This window comes from Hemicordylus capensis, chromosome 1 (genome assembly GCF_027244095.1).
Source record: "Hemicordylus capensis ecotype Gifberg chromosome 1, rHemCap1.1.pri, whole genome shotgun sequence".
NCBI lineage: Eukaryota > Metazoa > Chordata > Lepidosauria > Squamata > Cordylidae > Hemicordylus > Hemicordylus capensis.
This window is the reverse complement of record NC_069657.1, coordinates 108,147,061-108,170,559: the sequence shown is the minus strand read 5'-3', so window position 1 is coordinate 108,170,559 and position 23,499 is coordinate 108,147,061.

The window sequence follows — 23,499 nt, the reverse complement described above, 5'->3', positions numbered from 1 at the left end:
CAGCTCAGCATTTTGAGAGCGGGGGTGTGTGCTTGAAGAGGAGCATGGACTGACTTGAGGATGGGGAGGCACTTTCTACAAATATGGGGTGCCTTGTGTGGAAAGTCAATGAGGAGCTGGAAGTATTCAGTTCGTGCTGGAAGTATTCAATTTGTGCAGCACTGGGAAGTTCGGTAACCGCTCTCCAGGCTGGAACAATGAGGGAGGCGATCAAATTCCTTAGCGCTGTGTGCGCTAGTGGAGGGTGGTGGGGCGAGGAGCGGTGGGGAAGGAGGAGTGTGGCTGAGGGGGGAGTGCCTCTCGCCCCCCAGCCCCACACCCTCCTAGGGATGGCCCTGAGCATAAAGTTCAGACTCATTTATGAAAGACTGTTCCATTTGTCTCATACAGGATCAGCCTCTACTTGCTGGGAGGCTGGGGTCTGTTCTTTTAGCATCAGAATCTCCCTTGCCTGAGCTGGGAGGTTTATATAGCTGGCCTTCCCCCCCCCCCCCCCGCCGCCATTGGCCTTGAGCAGCAGAGAATTATCATCTGCTGGATGCTGCTGCCGGCTCCAGCCACAGTTCTGATTGCCCTGAAGAGCTGCAGCTGCACGGGGGGTAGTTCCATCAGCCAGAAGGCTCCAGAAGTCTACTTGAGAAGTGGGGTTTGGGGGCTTCTGGCTTAAAAGGACTGGGGCAAGCCAGAGGCATAGCTGCTGGCACGGCCTTTGGTGGTGGCCTTTGGGGGTGGGGCTGAGGCTTATTTATTTATTTTCTTGTACTTCTTCCTTATAGTGCCAGGCTCTCAATTATAGCCTGGCTATTTACAGCTATGTGTCAGGGCTCTAGTATAGGTGAGGGAATGGGGGGGCATTTCTGGGGGTTCTGGAGAAGCTATTTCAGTAATACTAGGGGATAGAATATCTGGCATTGGCAAGTCATCAGGCTGTAAAAGGGGAAGGGAGACCACAAATGTAATAGCTGTTTCCCCTTCTGGCTGTCCTGTCAGCTCTCAAGCCTCAGTGAGTAGATCCAACCACCCTCAGAACCTTTGCAATGCCTGGTCAGTTCAAAATAAGACTGAAATCATCCATTACATGAGGGAGCCAACTTGACTTGTATAACTGAGACCTAGTTGGGGGAAGCTACTGTCCCACTATGGGCTCAGCTCCTCTCTGCTGAATACTCAGTGGTGGAGCAGGTTAGGGGAAGCAGAAGGGTGGAGGGGTGGAGTGGCTGTGATCCTTTGGTATAATATCTCCTTTACCAAAATCCCTGTGAGACAATTGGACCATATTGAATGTGTGTATTTTGGCCTGGGGACTCAGGATAGATTGGAGATTCTATTGGTGTACTGAGCACCCTGTTGTCCAATGGAGTCCTAAACTGAGCTGAAGGAGGTGTTCAAGGAACTGGTTTTGGAGTCGTCCAGGCTTTTGGTGTTGGGTGATTTCAATGTTCACTTCAGGGCAAGCTTGTCTGGTGCAGCTTTGGAGTTCATAGTGGCCGTGACAACTATGGGCCTATCCCAATTGGTTTCAGAGCCAACATACACGGCTGGTAACACTCTCAATTTGGTCTTTTGTTCAGATCAGGGTGCTGTCCCATGGTTGAGACTTCTAGAGTGTCTCCATTGTCATGGACAGACCACCATCTGGTTAAGGTTGGCCTCATGGCCACAACCCACCTCTTCAGGGGTGCAGGACCTATTTGGATGGTCCACCCAAAAGGGTTGTTGGATCCTATAGGATCCCAAGGGAAGGTTTTAGGGTTGGTTCTGCCAGTAATTCTGTTGATGCCTTGGTGGAGACCTGGAATAGGGAGCTTACCAGGGCAGTAGACACTATCGCCCCTAAGAACCTTCTGCTTTGAAACTAGATCTATTGTATACCGAACAGCTATGGTAGCTGAAGCAGCAAGGGAGAAGACTAGAGCGTAAGTGAAGAAAGACTTGACTTGAATCCGATAAGACACTGCACAAAGCCCATTTGAAGGCTTATTGTGTGGCAATACATGCAGCAAAGAAGTGATTCTATTCTGCATGTATTGCGTCTGCAAGTTCTCATCCAGCGGAGATGTTCAGAGTAGTGAAGGGATTGACTCAGGTTCCCTCTTCTCTGAACATAGATCTGGATATTTCATTATCCCACTGTGATGCTTTTAACAACACTTTTGTGGATAAAATATCTCTCATTCGAGCCAACTTGGACTCCACGATTATGGCAGGGTCAATTGCAGAGGGGTCCATATCTCCTCTGGTTCAATTAGAATGGATACATTTCAATTTGTGACTCCTGAGGAAGTGGACAAACTGCTTGGAGGTGTTCGGCCTACCACATGTCCAACATGGCTTATAACATCTAGCAGGGAGGTCGTTATAGATGGCCTAGTTAATATCATAAATGCCTGAGGGAGGGCAGGTGCCTCCATGTTTGAAGGAGGCAATTGTGAGACCATTGCTTAAGAAGCCTGCCCTAGAGCCTGAGGAGTGATGGATAATTATAGGCCAGTCTGCAACTTCCTTTGGGTGGGCAAGGTAACTGAGAGGGTGATAAACTCCAGGAAGTTTTGGATGATACTGATTATCTAGATCCATTTCAAACTGGCTTTAGAGCAGGCTATGGGATGCAGACAGCTTTGGTCGGCCTGATGGATGATCTCTACCAAGGAATGGACAGCGGGAGTGTGACTCTGTTGGTTCTTTTGGACCTTTCTGAAGTTCTTGATACTATCGACAATGATATCCTTCTGGATCACTTGAGGGATTTGGAAATAGGTGGCACTGCTTTGCAGTTGCTCTGTTCCTATCTCTCTGGTAAATGCCAGATGGTGTCACTTGGAGATAGCTGCTCTCTCAAATGAGAGCTATTGTATCGTGTCCCTCAGGGTTCCATCCTATCTCTGATTTTTTAAAACATCTACATGAAACCACTGGGTAAGATCATCAGGAGATTTGGAGCAGGGTGTTATAAATATGCAGATGACACCCACATCTATTTCGCCATGACATCATCATCAGGGAATGGCATAGCCCCACTAAATGCCTGCTTGCAGGCAGGAATGGACTGGATGAGGGATAATAAATTGAAGCTGAATCCAAGCAAGATGGAGGGACTCATGGTAAGGGGTCATACTTTGAGGGACAGGATAGATCTTCCTGTTCTGGATGGGATTGCACTCTTCCTGAAGGAACAGGTACGTAGCTTGGGAGAGCTTCTGGACCTAAGCCTCACTCTAGTTTCTCAGGTTGAGGCTATGGCCAGAAGCGCTTTCTATCAACTTCAGTTGATATGACAGTTGCATCCATTCCTTGAAGATAATGATCTCAGAACTGTGGTGCACTCTCTGGTAACCTCTAGGCTTGACTACTGCAATGCACGCCACGTGGGGCAACCTTTTTAAGTAGTTCGGAAACTTCACGTGGTTCAGAATGCAGCGGCTAAATTGGTCTCTGGAGTGTCTCGGAGAGACCATATTATGCCTGTTTTAAAGCAACTGCATTGGTTGCCATTACGTTTCCTGGCAAAATACAAAGTGCTGGTAATTACCTTTAAAGCCCTAAATTGCTTAGGACTGGGTTACCGCCTTCTTCTGCATGATCCTCATTGCACATTAAGGTCATTGAGAGAGGTCCATCTCCGGATGCCACCAGCCCATCTGATGGTCACTCAGGAACGGGCCTTCTCTGTAGTCACTCCTAGGCTGTGAAATTTGCTCCTGTAGTGGATTGCAAGCCTTTGTCTCAGAGCAAGCCCATGTGAGGGGAAGAAAAATGCTGAAGCATCCCCTCTATGCTTTTCGAGCAAAGGCTTCTCCCAAAACTTTCCAATAATCTTGGTAGGATCTGTGCTGCCACCCCCACCCCCACCCCCACAATTATTGACAGAATTTAACACATACACCCAGACTTGGGTGGAAATCCCAGGGGAAACTCTCCTTTTGCTGTTGGAAAAATATACATAAACCTTCAATGTGCAAGCTTACACGTGGTGAGAAAACTGGTAGTTGCTGAACATATCAGGCATGTTGCAAAAGAGAAACCCCCTTCCTGCCTCTCCCTTTCCTGAGTTAAAAATTTAGTCAGAGAGGCTTGCGAAATGCAAATAACATAAGGGGGGACTTTATTCAAATGCTACAGACTGCTTTGGTCTGAGGCTCTCTCAGCTTTTAGTTACATGTAAAAATACTCAGCGGTTACAAGAATACTTCAAAAACAAACACCCCAGATGATACTGGGCAGCACACTTTAAAAATCATGGTTCCCCAGTTGCAAAGAACAGGGATGTGAGAAAATACAAAAGCACCTTTAAAAGCTTACAGATGAACCATTATAGAACAATATCAGGGATATACAAAATGCACAAAATAAATAATTATTTATTCGATTTCTAAAATGGCTCCTTCCAAAAATGGCTCAGGGCAGTTTTCACAGAGAAATAATAAATAAATGAGATGGATCCCTGTCCCCAAAGGGCTCACAATCTAAAAAGAAACATAAAGATAGATACCAGCAACAGTCACTGGAGGCACTGTGCTGGGAGTGGATAGGGCCCGTTACTCTTCCCCTGCTAAATAAACAGAATCACCACATTAAAAGGTGCCTCTTTGCTGAGTTAGCAGGGGTATATAAGTTTATAATGTAATATAAAGTAATATAATGTAATATAACGTAAAATCTGAGCAACAAATTGTTGACTAGGCTGAATCCCCTTTTCCTTCAAAACTCATCCACCATCTGATGAGAATCAAGCTTCCTGCAATCCTGCCTCTCAAGGATCTGCAGTTCCTTCCACAGACATCCTCCATGACCACACGTCCTTCCTTCACCCCCAGCCTGCTTCCTTCAAACAAAGAAACACTTCTCTTCATTCCAACACTCTCTAGGTCCCACCCATCTGGTGTGTTGATTGGCAGATCCCTGGAGTTCACCAGCCTGTCAGTCAGGACAGGGTTTACTTCCAGTTAATCTCTTTATGGGAGTGGTAACTAAAGTGATCTGTGGCTGATCACTTCAGCTCCCTATAGACATTCATGGTTTAGCATCTTTACCAGCCTTCAAAAGAGCCCTTAAGACACATTTTTTTAACTAGGCTTTTAGTAATCTCTGAATGTTTTTAATTTTAATTGAGGTTTTTATAGTTGGTTTTGTTTTGTTTTTATTGTGTTTGTTTTTGTGAACTGCCTAGAGCGTTTGGACTCATGCGGTATATAAATTAAGTAAATAAAGATAATAATAATAAATAGTCATTGGTTAAGTGTCTTTCTGAGAGACATATATCACTCAGTTATACAGTGTATTGTTCTTTGGGGTGTGCATTCCTTTTGGGACAAATACTAGAATGCTACAAGCAGAGCCCATTTTGTTCTGTTTGGCAGTCACCCAGAGATGAACACATTGGCTACAAACTAGCCCCAAGAGAGCAACGATCCATTTCAGCATTCATAACCTCTGGTCTGCTTTATTCCCACACTTTCTATTCTTGCAGCCAGGCTAGGATAGGTGGTGGGGACAGTGCAGAGCAGGGGGGAACTAAATGCTCCAGTTGAGAATTCAAACACGTTCTCACCAAAGTGTACAAGAATATGATAGCCTCCCTGAAGAAACTTCCAATCACAGAATTGCCAGAGGAGGGATGTGTAGAACCATAAATCTCACACATGACATGTGCTTCGTTCTTCTGTGTTTGCAAGAACACAGGAAGGGAGCAAGATCTTTGTGCTTTGCTGAGAGAGAGAGAGAGAGAGAGAGAGAGAGAGAGAGAGAGAGAGAGAGAGAGATATTTCCATTACTGCACTATTTCTCTAGTATTTTTTTATTTCTGTTTTTGGCTCAAAAGAACCAGAATGTTAGGATTTTATCCCAGCATTATTTGCAAATATTTGTTTTGCCTGGAAAACAAGTATTTGAAGATTTTTCAGAATTGTTTCTCTTAGTCTCTTTGGCAGTTGAGGGTTTAACCGCATTATTCAATTCTCCTGATCTAATCTCACCCCACCTTCTCTTTATTCTGAGTTTGCCAGAATGCACTTATGGGATGGGGTGATGGTTCAGGCATACTTGCCTGGGCTTTAGCTATTTGATCAAGTTGCTTTGCACTCCACCACAAGGCCCTCAGTTCTTCATTCATCTCCAGTGTATTTGGGATTCTGCATGTACTGTATGTACGTTAATGTACATTTGCCATGGAGCTGTTTGTTACAAAACAGAACACCGCTCTCCCCACCAGTTTGCTCATGGACTGTGTTTTTGCCCAGTATTTTCAGATATTATCCTATCTACCTGCAGCACCCCCCATGCACCACTCACCCTCTTCCGGCAGGGGTTCAGCACTGTTGGGAAGCTTCCAGGGGTTCAGGGGCCTCAAGAGGGCCCAAAACTAATCTTGAACACCATCACCTTTGTGTGTCAGCAGTGTCGGCAGAGTAATGCTCTTGGGGCCTATCCAGGTAGATGGCGCCCCAGGGATGGTAGTTTGCTGAGGACCCCCTGAAACCTGAAGCTGCTCTTGCCTTCCACAGCACCCCCTAACTCTTAGGAAAGGCTTTTCAGGGGGCAGGAGGAGACTGCTCTTGGGGAGGAGTGAGTGAGGAAGTGGACTTTCACAAGTTCCCTGGCACTTGCGTTTCTTAGGATGCAATCTAGAGTTAAGTAGACATGAGGATGGGCAACATGGCTTTTAGGCTTTTATTCAGAACACACCTGAGATGTTTTCAGCACTCTAAATGAAAAACAAGGAGGACCTGAATGTGATTTTATAGACTACGCATGAAAATAAGTTGTTGTTGTTGTTACGCTTTCTATACCACCTTTCCAAAAATGGCACTGGGTGGTTTACACAGAAAAATAATAAATGAATAAGATGGATCCCTGTCCCCAAAGGGCTCACATTCTAAAAGAAACACAAGATAGACACCAGCAACAGTCACTGGAGGTACTGTGCTGGGGGTGGATAGCACCATTTACTCTCTCCCTGCTAAATAAAGAGAATCACCACATTAAAAGGTGCCTCTTTGCCAAGTTAGCAGGGGTTGTATAAGTTAAGTTGCATTTCATAGGAAGGAGCAGGAAGTTGTATGCTTCTAGTGGAGCTGAACTGGATGCTTTGATTAAAGGTTTGCATAAGCAAAACAATAGTCTTGATTAACAGAAGTAGAAATTGGATTCCAAGAAACTATTTTTCCTTTCACAGAAATTAGATTATCAGACAGTCTTGCAAGAATACTATGCTATTCAGTTGTGTTTTGACATTTTTCCTGACAAAGAAAGCCAAATCTAATAATCTCACATTCTTTTATTCTGCAACACACAATGAATACAACGGGGGGGGGGGGACTAAAATAGAGATACTTGTGGCTTTCTAATAAAAGCCTTCCTTCCATTCATAAATTAGCATGAAATGAGCACATTTTCAAATGCTAGTTCATATATGAATGATGATAAAAAAGGAATGTGGGTTCTTTTTTAAAGTCCTAACTATTCCATATGCATGTGTGTGTGTGTGTGTGTGTGTGTGTGTGTGTGTGTGTGTGTGTGTGAGAGAGAGAGAGAGAGAGAGAGAGAGAGAGAGAGAGAGAGAGAGAGAGAGAGAGAGAGAGAGAATGAATAAATGTCTTGGGGCCTAATTATTCCAGAAAATGAATAGAATAATTCTCTAACCCCTGTTGTAAGAAAAACTGAATCTGAGCCTATCTGATTTGTGCAAACTGACAAGATGCAACAAGCTACCATTCCCACTGACTAATCAGGGCAACCAAAATGAAGATACTAGTGCAGGATGTGGTCAGGATAATTAGAATTTGTATTTGTGGTCCAGGAGCTCTAGCATTCTGTCAACATTATTTAAGATGAACTTGGAAGCCGTTTGATTTCTTCTAAAAATAGGAACTGAAGAAGAACCAATTTCTATTCGTTTCTGTCATGCAAAGAAAAACAAATTGGAAAGCTTTATAGAAATTCAATTTTTTCTTGGTAGATCTGACAGTAGATAGGAAGATATGTGCATAATGAATCTAAAAAAAAACTTTTGAGAACACAGTGTATCTGGGGAGGTAAGAGCTCATTTGCATATTATTCGAGCAGCAGCTGTAGAAGATGCCAGACAGGGGCGTAGCTAGGGAAGAGGCGCCCCGTGTTCATCCCTCTCTCTGGCGGCCCCTCAGATTGAGGGAGACAATGGAGAAAATAGGGAGGGGTGGAGCTGGAGGGCCCTCAGGAGCTGGGGGCCCGTGTTCTTTGAACCCTTTTGCTCAATTATAGCTACGCCCATGATGCCAGAGATGGCCAAAAGCTCACTGGGGCTTGGGCTTCTTAATGGTAAGAGTAGTTTGACAATGGAACAAATTACCTCAGGGTGGGTTCTTCAAGCAGAGGCTGGACCTTTTGAGAAAGCACTAGCTCTGGATCTCCTGCATGTACCAGGGAGTTGGACCAGATGCCCTACTACAGCACCCTCCACCTATGTGATTCTAGATTTTGAAATATCCAAGGCACAGACTCACCTGGTAGTATAAAGCACAGACATCTGCCTAAGGCTATTTGTCCACTCTTTCCATCTTGCTCTTTGGAAATCATTGAATGTAATTGTTTGATACAAGCAACACCAGTGCCAGACCAATGCAACATAAGTTCCAGGTCAATGGTATTCCAGTATTCTGCCCCCAAAAGGAAACATAAAGGCGTTTTCACAGTACAGATTTAATCAATAAAATCCAGTTGTGACCCAATAGTATGGTTTATCCAGACTTTATTGTGTGTTCATATAGAACGTGGAATGTTTGGCTTCTGTGGAAATAGTGTTTGATTCCCACACCCCAAAGGGCTGCCATCTTGTGAAACAGATTTGTTCCTAGCCCTTAGGGCAGTGAAGCAACTTTTCTAGTTGCAACAAATTACAGAAGAAATAGTGTGTGTGTGGCGGCGGCGGTGGCAGCGGCAGAGGGGGGTTGAGTGGCCTTATTCCTTTACTGCATTTTTTCAGCTATGAATACTGACAGTATGGTTGGGTACGATAGTAATGATTAAAACAACCAGTAAAACAAACTGCACACAATGGTACACTATATAGTAGTTGTGTATTATGCTGGAAAGAATCATCTTTATATTCTCTTATCAGTGGCACAAGACAAAGAATTACTTCAGTACTTCTCATATAGTGGTTTTAATTTAGTCTGGTATGTGGGAGTGGAGAGGTAGACTAATCTGAAACAAGACTGGGATTGTCTGTTTTAACTATAGCTTGGCTCACAGTACTAGCTTTAGTTGTACTAGGTTTTTCTTCTTCTTTTAATTGCATTATTATGATTCTGTTCTCAGCACTATCTCCTTTTTTTTTCCTTTTGCTTTGACTTCACTGTTCATTGTATTTTCCTACAGTGTCATTTAATCCAACTGGCTGAAGTGATCCACAGGATTTTCTCAATGACATCAAATGCTACACCCAAGGTGACAATGTTTTAGATGCCCGTAAAAAAAATCACGTGGGTTGCCATAGCAAATTAGAGAAAATGGCAGCATTAGAACATAAGAACAGCCCTGCTGGATCAGGCCGAAGGCTTATCTAGTTCAGCATCCTGTTTCACACAGTGGCCCACTGATGCCTCCAAGAAGCCCACAGGCAGGGGTGAGGGCTTGCCCTCTCTCCTGCTGATGATCCCCATTCTTCCCCATGGGCAGAAGGAAAATGGCATCAAGAAGAAACATCAGTCAAAGGAATAAAGGGTAGTGAATAGCTTCATGAGCTGAGTAGTTTTTGGTAATTTGCTCAGATGCCTCAAATACTTTGAGGTGAATATTGAAATTAATGTTCAGTAAAGCTTTGTTGTAAATCTTTTGATGAGATATTTGCCAACTTGATTTTTTTACATAAATATAAATGGTTATTACTAGGTCTTCTTGCAGGACAGAATTTTATGTATTACAATAACATACTAAATACATATATGAAATACCACCTCATGGTGGAAAGATTCTGGTTATGGCAATTCCCTCTAGGAACCGGCCTCAGTTAATCTAAGATAACAAGCAATGACAGCCCATGATTTGTTTATAAATTCAGGGACGTGAATCAAAGTTAGAAAGGCAGTTAATCTAAGAGCAAACGATGGGCTCTTGAGACATCTCTCTTTCATTCGATGCGAAGTGTCCATCCGTAATTAGGGCTATTATACTTGGTTCATGGAATTTACAGTGCTGTGGAAAAACACAGTGACCTATGAATTACACAAGGTAATCATGAGTAAGAAATATCTGAAGAACCCTGAAATTCCTCGCATAGAGTGGGGCTGTGGAATATTGCCATGCAGCAGATTTGCCCCATTCAGCCTTTGATGCAGCACAAAGCAGTAGATGGGTTAGGGCAAATGCTCAGCAGGGCTGTGTGTGGCTTTTCAGAGCCATTGAAGAGACCCAGAATAGCATGAGAGTGACATTAGTACACAAGATATTTCCTCAATATTAAAATAAGTTTTTGCATTTAAATTACTATAATTCCTATTTAAAAGCAAGTGAAAAAAGTTACATGCTCTACAGCTTTTGAGTCAATGTCTTTTCCTGTACAGTATAAGTGAGTTGCGGGGTTGGGGCTTAAACAAATTTAAAAGTAGTGCTTAACATTTGTCTTCCATCTGCTGGCAGCCACTTTCCCACAATGGCCTATACAGTAAGTTACTTCCTTATCAGTTGATTATTTTTATCACATGACAGAAAGTATGCATGGTACCTCATCTGATGTTTGTAAGCTGTTATCTTTATTCATACCCTTCCATAATATTGGAATGTGGCAGGAAAGCTGTTGTAGGGGGGCATAGGGTCTTTAAAAGATGAATGTGTACTATTATTTCTTGTTTACACAGTCAGACAGGTGTTATTGACTGGTTTGTTTTATCCAAACATCGAGTCCTTCCCAAGGACCTGGGATGGCTGAAGAATTTTATTGCCAATTGTTATAGATATCGTCACAGAATATAGGCTGTTCCAAGTAGAGCTGCTTTTTGTAACTGGCTGATGGTGATTTCTGTGGCCCCTATGGTGTTGAGGTGCTCTTCAAGGTCTTTTGGAACTGCACCCAGGGCGCCACATACCACTGGGATTATTTGGGTCTTTTTCTGCCACAGCCTTTCAATTTCAATTTGTAGATCTTTGTATTTTGTGGTTTTTTCTATTTCTTTTTCTTCTGTTCTGCTATCCCCTGGTATTACTATGTTGATTATTTTAACTTGTTTTTCTTTCTTCTCGACTACAGTTATATCTGATGTTTTGTGTGGCAGATGTTTGTTTGTAAACGGAAGTCCCATAATATTTTTGCATCTTCATTTTTGACAACTTTTTCAATATTATGGTCCCACCAATGTTTGGCTACAGGTAGCTTGTATTTTTTGCAGATGTTCCAGTGTATCATCCCTGCTACCTTGTCATGCCTTTGTTTTTAGTCAGTGTGCGATCTTTTTACAACAGCTGATTAGGTGGTCCATAGTTTCATCTGCTTCTTTACAAAGGCGGCACTTGCTGTTTGTTGTGGATTTTTCGACTTTTGCTCTTATTGCCTTTGTTCTTAGTGCCTGTTCTTGTGCAGCCAGTATTATTATTATTATTATTATTATTATTATTATTATTATTATTATTATTTCAATTTCTATACCACCCTTCCAAAAATGGCTCAGGGTGGTTTGCACAGAGAAATAACAAATAAATAAGATGGATCCGTGTCCCCACAGGGCTCACAATCTAAAAAGAAACATATGATATACACCAGCAACAGTCACTGGAGATTCTGTGCTGGGGGTGGATAGGGCCAGTTACTCTCCCCCTGATAAATAAAGAGAATCACCACATTAAAAGGTGCCTCTTTGCCAGGTTAGCAGAGTATCTAGGTAAGACTCACCACATTAAAAAGTGCCTCTTTGCCAAGTTAGCAGGGTAACTAGGTAATTGATTATTGTTTCTTTGCGTTAGAAAAAAATAGGGTCTAGAAGCCAATAGGAAATGCAAGTAAATATTATTCCCCATGAGCTGACATTGGTACACAGAGTGCAGTTTAAAAAGCTTTTAAGTGATGTCTCTGTTTGTATTGGCATTGCTGTATTGGCATTACAGTTCCCAAAGGTACATATATAATTTGCCTTATGATTTAGCCATATTTCTTCACATCATTATTTAAATCCTTTCAAAGTGCTGCTTCATCCTCTAATGCAGAAACTTGCCAAGAACATAAAGACAATGGTGTTTTGAGAAACTGATGTGATATTGAAATGAGGGGGAAACAAAGGTCTTGTTCCATTTAGGGGATCAATTGTGATATTTAATCTGATGTCCCCAAGTAAATATTAGGGATGGGCCCGGACCAGTCCGGAGGCCATTAAAAAAGCCTCCGGACCTGGTCCGGACCTGGGCGGTCTGGGTCGGGTGGGGCACACCCCATGTGCACGCACACGCGCAAAGGACTCCTGGGAGTTTTTACAAGCAATGTCGAGGAAGGGGCAGCAGGGAGGTGTCCTGCCGCCCCAATTACTCTAAGGATTACGGGCGCCAGAGCGGGAAAGCGGCGGGAGGGGTAAGTAAACCCTCCCGCCACTCTTAAAGGTACCCACCCCACCCCAGTGCCGGACTGCAGTTGGCGATTCTGTGCACACCTCTAATAAATATATGTTGCTTAGGTGCTTCAGCATGTGTTGGTCCCCACTAAATAGCACCGATGACTGGGGGTCCCAATGACCCCAGCACATGGGCTGTGTTGTCTGAACAGCTACTTCTCTCTTTTGTTTAATCATTACTGAAAGGCATTTGGTAGTTTTTGAGATTTGCTGCCAGATAATATACTGTTTATAATTTTGACTAGTCACTCCCTTTGGTAAAGGAAAGATTTTGAAAAATGAGTGGAATCTAAAGACAGACATAGCTGTATTAGAACACAATATCATCACCATAGTAATAGCAACATCCTGTGTGAGGCAAGTAGGGCACATCATCCATCTAAGCTGTATGTGACTTCCAGTTCCACTAAAATAGAATTTATAAAAAGAGTGTGTGATCCAATGAATAAAGCCTTAGATTTGTTTTCAAAATCAATTTGCATGCCCCCATGGATACTTTACCACAACTTAGTTAAGTCACTGACTGAATTCAGACCTAATAGAAAACCAGAGGTCCCTTCACCTTTGGTTTCCCAAGCTGCACGTCTGAATTGAGGAAACCGGAGTTAAGGGTGAAAGGGGACCCACGGTTTTCCTCCCAAAACTCCACTCTGAACCTTTGTTCAGAGCGGAGTTTCACCACCCTTAACTCCGGTTCTGTGGTGCCTGAACTACATTTGGCACTGCAGTTTTGGCCCCATGGAACCAGAGTTGAGGGAGGAAGCTCCCTCCAATTGGTTGTGCGGGCTGTCCTTCTGTCAAAAAGAAGGACAGCCAGCTCCCCCGCCTCTCTGCAGTCCCGCTGACTGCAGAGAAACAGCTCATAAGAACAAAAGAACAGCCCTGCTGGATCAGGCCCCAGGTCCATCTAGTCCAGCATCTTGTTTCACACAATGGCCCATCAGATGCCATTGGGAGACTACAGGCAGGAGTTGAGGGCATGCCCTCTCTCCTATTTTTAGTCCCCTGCAACTGGTATTCAGAAGCATCCTGCCTCTGAGGCTGGAGGTGGCCCCTAGTCCTCCAACTAGTAGCCATTGATAGACCTCTCCTCCATGAAGTTATCCAAACCCCTCTTAAAGCCAACCAAGTTGTTGGCCATCACCACATGTTGTGGCAGACAATTCTACAAGCTGATTATGCGTTGTGTGAAAAAGTACTTGCATTTGTTGGTCCTAAATTTCGTGGCAATCAATTTCATGGATGACCCCTGGTTTAGTGTTATGTGAGCGGAAGAAAAATTCCTCTCTATCCACTTCTTCCCAAATCATGATTTGATAGACCTCTATCATGTCTCCCCATAGTCATCTTTTTTCTAAACTAAAAAGCCCCAGGTGTTTTAGCTTTGCCTCATAAGAAAAGTGCTCTAGGCCCCTGATCATCTTGGTTGCCCTCTTCTCCACCTTTTCCAGTTCTATTATTCATTCATTCATTCATTCATTCTATTTATATACCACCCTTCCAACAAAGGATCAGAGTGGTTTACATCAAAATAAAAACAATTAAAATCAATCAACAGTTAAAATCAAAACTAAAAAACAGCATAAAATTAATTTACAGTTGTCCTTCTTTAGATGTGGTGATCAGAATTTTACGCAATACTCTAAGTGTGGCCGCACCACAGCCCTGGCTCTCCAGAATGTCTGAATTTGGATGTGAGGGAGTGGGGAGAGGGCAATTTGGCCACTGTCGTAGCTATATAGGAACTTCTATGTTGGGTCAACCTAAAGACCTGTTTTGCCCCTATTAATGTGCAAGAAAAAAAAATCAGTTTGCTATTCCACTGGTTTTCATTGTGGATGTTCCATACATTTCACCATTAATTTGTTAAAATCAAATTTGTTTCAGCATGAATCTCCCATTTTTCATTCTCCCACTAATTTTTAGAGAAGGGAGTAGAGGAGGCCTGCACTGTAGTGGGGACAAAGCACTGGTCATTTCTTCTTTATTTATTTTTTTATTTTTATTTATTATTTTTATTTATTTATTTTTAAAGTATAAAAAAAGTGTCAGAGCTCATTCCAGTGGTTGCCCCCTGGAAGCAACCATGGCTTTCCCCCATAATGCCCTGAGCATTTAATCAGTCTTGGACACTGTAGGGAAAAAACCATGGTATCCAGCATGGTGACCACAGCTGCTACAATGCCCCAGAATGATGCAATATCCAGAACATTGCGGGGGCGGGGGGTAGAAGATGGCAGGAGGCAGCTGCTAAGAAGAGTTCTGACACTCCTTTTACATTTTAAAAACAGTTTGAAGAAATGGGGAAAAGCCCACTATTCTCCCTCACTAAAAAGTAGAACTATGCCCCTCCTTTCTCACAAAAATGAATGGGACCTGGATGGCCGATTTGCCATTTGGCTTATTGAGGTCTTGATGACCATAGAGGGCAAATATGGCTCAATTATCCATTTGTCACACAGAAAGGCACACCTCTAGTGGCCTCTCAATCTGACTATGAAAATGGCTATTCAGATGCCCTGGAGATGATAATAGGTAGGACAGGCTGGAATTACACCCTGTATTGTTCATTCCCTACATCTGCAAAAAGAGATACTGCTTCTGAATATGAGGTTCCCAACCATAGTGCTTAATTACCACTGATGCTCCAGAGTCAATTCAGATGTTTACTACATCCTCCATGATATGGTATGGGAACTGTTGGGATTTGCTATAATCACAGGAATAACTGAAATTATGTGTTCATGAGTACTTTCAGATCACAGTGTGTCCTTTAATCTCCATAAATTTGCCTGACTGCTTTCAAGCAGCACTGATCCACCTCATTTACCCCTTTGTAACATTTGAAAATCACAGCAATCTCATATTGTGAACACTATACACACTTTAAATGGTTATGTGGATGACCATGTGCAAGCTCATATTTATTTTTCATTTATTCTAAAATTTGTCTCCTGACATATTAGTCAACAGTAGGCTCTTGTGACAGCTAGCAAATGTACAAATATGTAAAAATGCCCTTAAAACAATTGAAAAAAAAAACCCTATCTCAGCACGACAAGAAAACCAACATGTCACAACCACCACTACTTACAGTGCAAACACTTTCTTAAATAAGAAACAATTTGCCAACCTTTGAAAATAATCAGTGAACCAGAAAGATGAACGTCCCTGTGCAGGGAGCCCAGAGCAGAGGAGCAGCTATAAAGAAAACCCGGATCCGCATAACTGCTTATTTCATCTTGAATGGCAATGACTGAGAGCAAGACAGCCTCTTCCAAAGACCTCAGAGTCCAAGGGGGTACATATAAGAAATGCCTTTCAGAAAGTATGAAATGAGTGATCCTGGGCATAGTGGATTCTCCTATCTACCTGTCTCATTGTCATGTCATGCCATGTCACACCAGCATAATACAACAGGTTGTGATGATGTCCCATTGAGCAACTCAATGCTAAACAATGTTCTCTTAGGAGAACATGCTAAAATCCTTACAGCTCTGTTGGAGACCTATTGACTTAAGCAGAACAAGAGTCTTGGAAATCACAGCCATAAGTTATCCTTAATAGGAACAATGCTCTCAAATTCTTTCTTTCTTTCTTTCTTTCTTTCTTTCTTTTTTCCTTCCTTCCTTCCTTCTTTCTTCCTTTCTTCATGAACAGTTCTGATTATTTATTATAGTATAATGTTACAATGACTGGTTTAATCAATTAAAAATTCTAAGGTGAGATTTGAAGTTCTGTTTGTTTTTTAAACAGAACTCCCTCAGACTTTAGAAACTCCAGATCTGATTAGAGTATGCTTTTCTGTTTCCCAGGTAATCACAGTAATAATCCTGGGTCTCTTGTTTCATCTAGCAATCACAGGAAGTTCTGTCCTTTTCATTCATAATAACAGTAGCATTTGTCAATTTAATCTTACCAGTGTTTTTAGTGATAATCTCTTGTGTAAACAAAGAGTCTGAAAGCAATTTATTCTGTGCCCTCTTTTGGATGGCCTGTAGATTGATTACAATTCAACAACATGTAGGTAAGATTAATTTAATTTAAATTTTAGCAAGGAAATAGTTTTGTAAAAACCTTTTCAGGTTGTTGATGCCATTTCATTTGTTCATTTTTCATGTATGTAGGTAATGAAATGCAATTGGACAAATTCCATCTTCAGGAATCACTTTCTGTCTGCTACTCTAGTCACAGGAGCAGAGTTCTCAAAGAGACATGATGGATTTTTCCTTTCTTCATGAAAAGATCTCAAATGGCAGGTTCTTCCAGTCTATAATAGTGAGGTTTGGTAATGCTTCTACATGTGATCATAATACATACAGTACCCTGATGTCCAAAACCACTAGAATAAGGGGAGTTTGGTTGTACTGACTTTTAGATATCTCTCACCAGTAAGGATAATGCCATAAAGTTTAATGAAGATTAGACTTCTACATTCATTCTACATATCCCTTGCTAACTTGGCAAAGAGGCACCTTTTACGTGGTGATTCTCTTTATTTAGCAGGGGGAGAGTAACTAGCCCTATCCACCCCCAGCACAGTACCTCCAGTGACAGTTGCTGGTGTCTGTCTTTTAGATTGTGAGCCCTTTGGGGACAGGGATCCATCTTATCTATCTTATCTATTATATAATTATCTCAGAAGAAGTGCGTGTCCTGAGGAATTTGGCGACGGAACTCTCACAACACATTGTGAGAGTTACTGGGCCCGCCCAGCTGCAAGAGTTGAGAGGGGGAATAAAAAATGGCGGCAGTGTCAGCGAGCCACAAAACGGCCAGAGGAGGTGGCCTCGGCTCGGCTGACTGTTGGGAGGCAGCAGCAGCAGGACGGCCTGTCCTGTCCAGGCCAGGCCGTCCCAGGTATGGAAGAGGTGGCGGCGGCGGCGGTGGCCCAACCTGGCGGTGGGAGGTGGAGGGGTGGCCTGGCCAGGCCGTCCCAGGTATGAGAGGCGGCGGCGTGACCAAGCGGGAGGCAGAGGCGGCGGGAGTCCCAAGTATGAGAGGTGGTGGTGGCGGCAGCAGTGGTGGCGTGACCAACCAGGAGACGGAGGGGGTGGGATGGCCTGGCCTGGCCAGGCCGTCCCAAGTATGAGTGGCGGTGGCAGCGGCAGCCCAACCTAGCGGGAGACGGCAGGACGGCCTGACCTGGCCGTCCCAGATATGGAGGAGCCGCCGGAGGCAGGAGGCATCAGAGGCCAGGATGAAAGGGAAACTTTTCGGCCTGCCACCACCCAGGTAAGAAGAGAGTGCGGGAGGGGACTGGAGGGGGGGGGGCAAAGAGAGTGGGGCAGGAGGGAGGGGGAGGGGTAAAGAGAGTGGGGCATGAGGTAGGGGGAGGGGGCAAGAGAGAGTGGGGCAGGAGGTAGGGGGAGGGGGCCAGAGAGAGTGGGGCAGAAGGGAGGGGAGGGGGCAAGAGAGAGTGGGGGAGGGGGAGGGCAAGAGAGAGTGGGGCATGGGGAAGGGGAGGGGGCAAAGAGAGTGGGGCAGGAGCGAGGGGGCAAGAGAGAGTGGGGCAGGAGAGAGGGGGAGGGGGCAAGAGAGAGTGGGACAGGAGGGAGGGGCAGGAGCAAGAGAGAGTGGGGCAGAGGGGGCAAGAGAGTGGGGCAGGGGTGAAAGGGAGGGGGCAAGAGAGAGTGCGGCTGGAGTGGGGGAACAGCATGCCCCCAAAGAGCACACAGATGCTCTGTGTGGGTTGGCTAGTTCATTTACTATTTCTCTGTGTAAACCGCCCTGAGCCATTTTTGGAAGGGCAGTATAGAAATTGAATTATTATTATTATTATTATTATTATTATTAATAATAATATCTAAATTCATTCTGCATATCTAAACTCCACAAACGCAGAGTTATTTGTACTCTGCCTGCAATGGTCCTTTTGGACTGTACCGTAGAAAGGACTAAAGTAAAAGCAGTTGAACGATATCAGGGGCGTAACGAGGCTGGAGTGGGCCCAGAGACAAAATTTTAAAATGGGCCCCTCACTGATACACACACACTTCACATGTGACTTGCCTCTGGGGGGGCCCTCGAGGCATGGGGCCCCCCAGGGGGCCCCCCAGGGGGCCCCCTCCCCTTGCCTAATAGTAGTTACACCCCTGAACAATAGTGTTTCCTCCACTTGAGGTGCTTACTTAGGTATTAACAAAAGGTTAGTAAATATTTTCCCCATAGACCCCTATAGGGAAAAGTACTGGGGAAAACTACATTTCCCAGGGCTTTGCTCACACCTTTCAAAATGGCATTGGGGCTTGAGATGGCTCAATTTTCCCTATAGACCTCCACTAGTACTATGCAAAATGTAGCACTGTGTGTTTAGAATGGTCGTCTCTGCATGGTGCTGAGTGGCATGGCTGCATGGAGTATTCAACTTTGGCCAAATTTCACACAGGCCTAATAAAAAACTACAGTGGCTCTTGTTATTTGCATGGGTTCGATTCTCGCCTAGAGGCACGAATATGGAAACTAGAATAACAAAACCTTGAGTCAATGAAAATTGGGTTGGGGGTGGGAGGTGGGACTAGGTTCCTAACCAGCACAACAAAAGAGCCAAAAAAGCAAGCCAGACAGAAATAAGAGAAGAAAATAATAGTCACTTATTCTCGAGCAATGTACCCCCAAAACAACTCGAGCAATGTACCCCCCAAAAAACCCACAAATTTTGCCTATTTTTCTACCCAGGGATAATGAAATTGGGTCTTTAAGACCCAATCGTGGATATGCAAAGCAGCAGATATGGACTCCACTGATAACGAGGGCCACATGTAGTCAGGGAGCTGCTCTTAATGTCAACAAGAGCTGCCACTAACTTGCAAGCCTTGGATAAAGAATGCTGTTTTAGCTCATACTTGCCACAATGGATAAGCATGGTTCTTAAACTGCATTTTTCCTTAAAAAACCAAAACAGCAATCTTACTTAATATTCAGAATATTTCCTATTATCCTTCTCTTGGACTGGTTGATCCTTTACCATCAGCAGTAGATGCAAAGTTAATCTGAGGTTTCCTGACTCTCCATTCTGGTGTCCTTTTTCTGACCCTTCTCAAATCAGGTCTGAGCACTTGTGACTCACCAAGCCCAATGTACTGGAGCCTGCAAAGGGCTTGGCAACCCCCCTGCTTTTGCAATCTAAAGCAGGCAGCAAAAACCGGCAGTTTATCATGCCTCGGATGAGCTGCAAGAGATGGCTTGTGGGCAGTATTCCGTATTGTGGACGGTATTTAGACCGGTGGGTCACAAGTTGTGCAGACTTCCCTTAAATTAGCCAGGTCTGCTTCCCTTGCTATCTCTCTCCTAAAAGATACAAATTCAAGCTTCCATTGCACTTCTAACAAAAAACCAAACTAAAGCCAGAATTACAAATGATATACTAGAACTAGATGATATACTAGAATTATTAAATTTAAGAATTTGATGATTAAGCATAATGCACAGTCACAGCAAAAGGTTAAATCAGTCTCATGTGAATTCCATCTCTCTCACACACACAGTATGGTTTTAGAATGAGACTGCTTGACTGAGATTGCCAGTCTCTTCAGTGATAATTGTTTAATTACTAAATGAAAACCAGTATTAATGAATACTCTCAAAAATGAAATGTACAAATGAAATGATGTGTTATTGTTTTGTATTCACAACCCAAGCTGTACACAGTGGAAGAACTTTTGCTGTCATTTCAAAGTGCATCTAGTATCTCTACAATATACTGAGTTCTTCCACCATCTGTATCCAAGAAGAATGATGCACTGTGTACTGCAAACAGTATCAATGAATATTTACAATTTATTCCTTGTCTGCAAAATATTGAAAAAAGTGTAATACTTTGCAGGAGTGAAACTAAGCACAGGATGAGATAAGATTGGAATGGAAGTGCTAAACATTTCTATTTAAGTATCATTTGATTAGGTTCAAACACACTGAATATTGTGAAAATAATAAATTATAAAAAGCATGTTCTCAGTTCAACCTTCTTCTACAGATCAGTATGAACAAAGCCAAATTACACAGTGAGCTTCTAACGGGGATAATCTGCTCTTTGACATGCCCAGTTGCTGCCCGAAATGCACTTACTCATGATTGCGTGCCATAGATTTCAATGGGATTTATTCATTCATAAATTAAGGACTTGAATGGTTTTGTTTTGTTTTAAGTTATGCATACAATCTGGTACCCAATTGAAGTAGCTTACAATGGGATGGTAGAAATAGCAGTGAAACACTGAAGTTATTCTTAAAAATATTTATATATCACTTTTCAACAAAAAGTTCACAAAATGGTTTACATATGGAAAATAAATGAGGAACTGTTTCCTTGTCTCAAAGGAGGTCACAATCTAAAATGAAACCCAAGGGAGACAGCATTAACAGCCTCAAGAGGAATGCTAGGCTGAATAAGGACAGTTGTTTTCTGCCAACTAAATATAAGAGAGCCACCACCTTAAAACATGCCTCTTTGCATTTATGTGCACATTGGCTCACATGTTCCACAGGCAGCATTAGGAGGGCAGAACAGGAGCTGCATATGTGCTCGCAAGCAGATGCTTCGGAGCTCAGCCCACAGCATGGCTGAGCAGACAAACATGTGGAAGGGGAGAGGTAGCAATTTAGCGGAGCTCCCCTCCCTCTAAAAGTGCTATTGGGCCACCAGGAACATGTCCCTGTGGTTGCAAGCCCTCAAGAAGCCATTTTCTGTTTCCAAAGTTTTAAGTTTCATCCTGTGTAAACCACAATTCTTTGCAGAAAGTCATGATAGTTCGATGGATATAAAAGAATGGACTGGTTCTGAATACCAGAAGCTGAGTAGGAGGAGTGTCCAGCCAGGCTCCAAGCCCCATGTGTACTTCCATGAAATGGGGTTTTTTTTTGTTTTTGGTTTTTTTTGGGCAAAAATCGAAGTAGGAACATAGGAAGCTGCCATATACTGAGTCAGACCATTGGTCTATCTAGCTCAGTATTGTCTTCACAGACTGGCAGCAGCTTCTCCAAGGTTGCAGGCAGGAATCTCTCTCAGCCCTGTCTTGAAGAACCCAAGGAGGGAACTTGAAACGTTCTGCTCTTCCCAGAGCGGCTCCATCCCCTGAGGGGAATATCTTACAGTGCTTACACTTCTAGTCTCCCTTTCATATGCAACCAGGGCAGACCCTGCTGAGCTAAGGGGACAAGTCATGCTTGCTACCAAAAGACCAGCTCTCCTCTCATAGTAGGACGAAGGGGAACTGATTGTGTACTAGCCATGATCTGGGTAGACAAAATGGGATGTGCTTTTCCTCCACCTTCAATACAGTGCTGGGTACATGAAATGGGTTGGATACTGCCACTATCCTACCCAAATCCCAGCAAGCACATAGGAACATAAGAAGCTGCCATATACTGAGTTAGACCATTGGCCTATCTAGCTCAGTATTGTCTTCACAAACTGGCAGTGGCTTCTCCAAGGTTGCAGGCAGGAATCTCTCTCAGCCTTGTCTTGGAGATGCAAGGGTGGGAACTTGGAACCTTCTGATGCTCTTCCCAGGGCAGCTCCATCCCCTGAGGGGAATATCTTACAGTGCTCACACTTCTAGGCTCCCATTCATTTGTAACCAGGGCAGACCCTGCTTAGCTAAGGGGACAAGTCATGCTTGTTATCACAAGACCAGCACTTCCCCCTCTTCCTACCCTGATTTTTGCCCAACACAGGATTGTTTCTTGGGAACACGCAGAGGCTTAGAGCCTGGCTGGATGCTCCCCCTACCCAGCTTCATGAGAACGAGCCCAATATATGTATGCATGATATAATGGATTCTCAACTTTGGGTCCCCCGATGTTATTGGGCTTCAACTCCCATAATTCCCAACCAAAGGCCACTGGGGCTGGGGATTATGCGAGTTGGAGTCCAATAATACTGTATCTGGGGACACAACATTGAGAATCCCTAATATAGACCCTTAGGGTTTTAAACAGAAAGTAGTTCTACTTCACTTTAAATAAAGCTAAACTTTTTGCAGGGGGCAGTAAATAGAGTGAACCGTGTAGGTAGAGGAGGCGGCGGGGAACTTAATTAGCTCATCCACAGCGGTGAGTTTATACTATTATTTCACCAGAAAGAAAAGGGGAACATGGTCTCTCTTACATGCCATTATCCTATAATTAGTCTTTCTTGAGAAGGGAGCCTCACATGAGATTTATAGTTGCCCTCCTCAGATGTTGAACCATTCACATAAATAGGTGACTTAAAAGCCCATGGAAATATAAATGTGATCTCATAAGGGTCCTTTCAGAAGAAAGCTTTACTGTGGGAAGGTAATATTCCTTAGGGCTATTTTCTCTAATGAAAATTATATGAGTGAACACGCCATATGTGATGGCTGAATGTGTAGAAAATATACCTTTGGATCTTTTCAAAATATAGATGAATGCAGGTATAGCAAGAAGTACAATTCAAACTCAGTATGTCACTTACACCCACCTTTCCCCGTTTGCTGTTTTCTATAAATAAACTAAGTCCAGGTATGTTAATTAATATTAAATACTGACCAAAAAAATCTACAAAATCATAATTCCCACATCTCCTTTTGAAAATAGTCAGGGAAAGAGTGTTGAGAAGCTTTAATACTTCATGGAAACTTGGCACAGTAGTCAGGGTTGATTTTTACTCAATCACATAAGACTGTAGCTCTTGCTGAGCTTTACCCTCTAAGAATCAAATGTGTGTGTTGAGAGTGGGAAAGTAACACACTGAGGTGATTTAAAACAGCCCAGTCTTACCTTTTGCACAACTTATTTTCCCCCCAGAGTCACTGAAATTCATAATGCTGGAAAGGTCTTCTAAGGTCATTCTGTACACCACAGAATACGAACATGTGCCTTCCCATACCAGGTCATTCAGTGTCCTCAGGACCAATTTAGTGCCCATAACTTTCAGATCACTGCACAGACATATTTTTATTTATTTT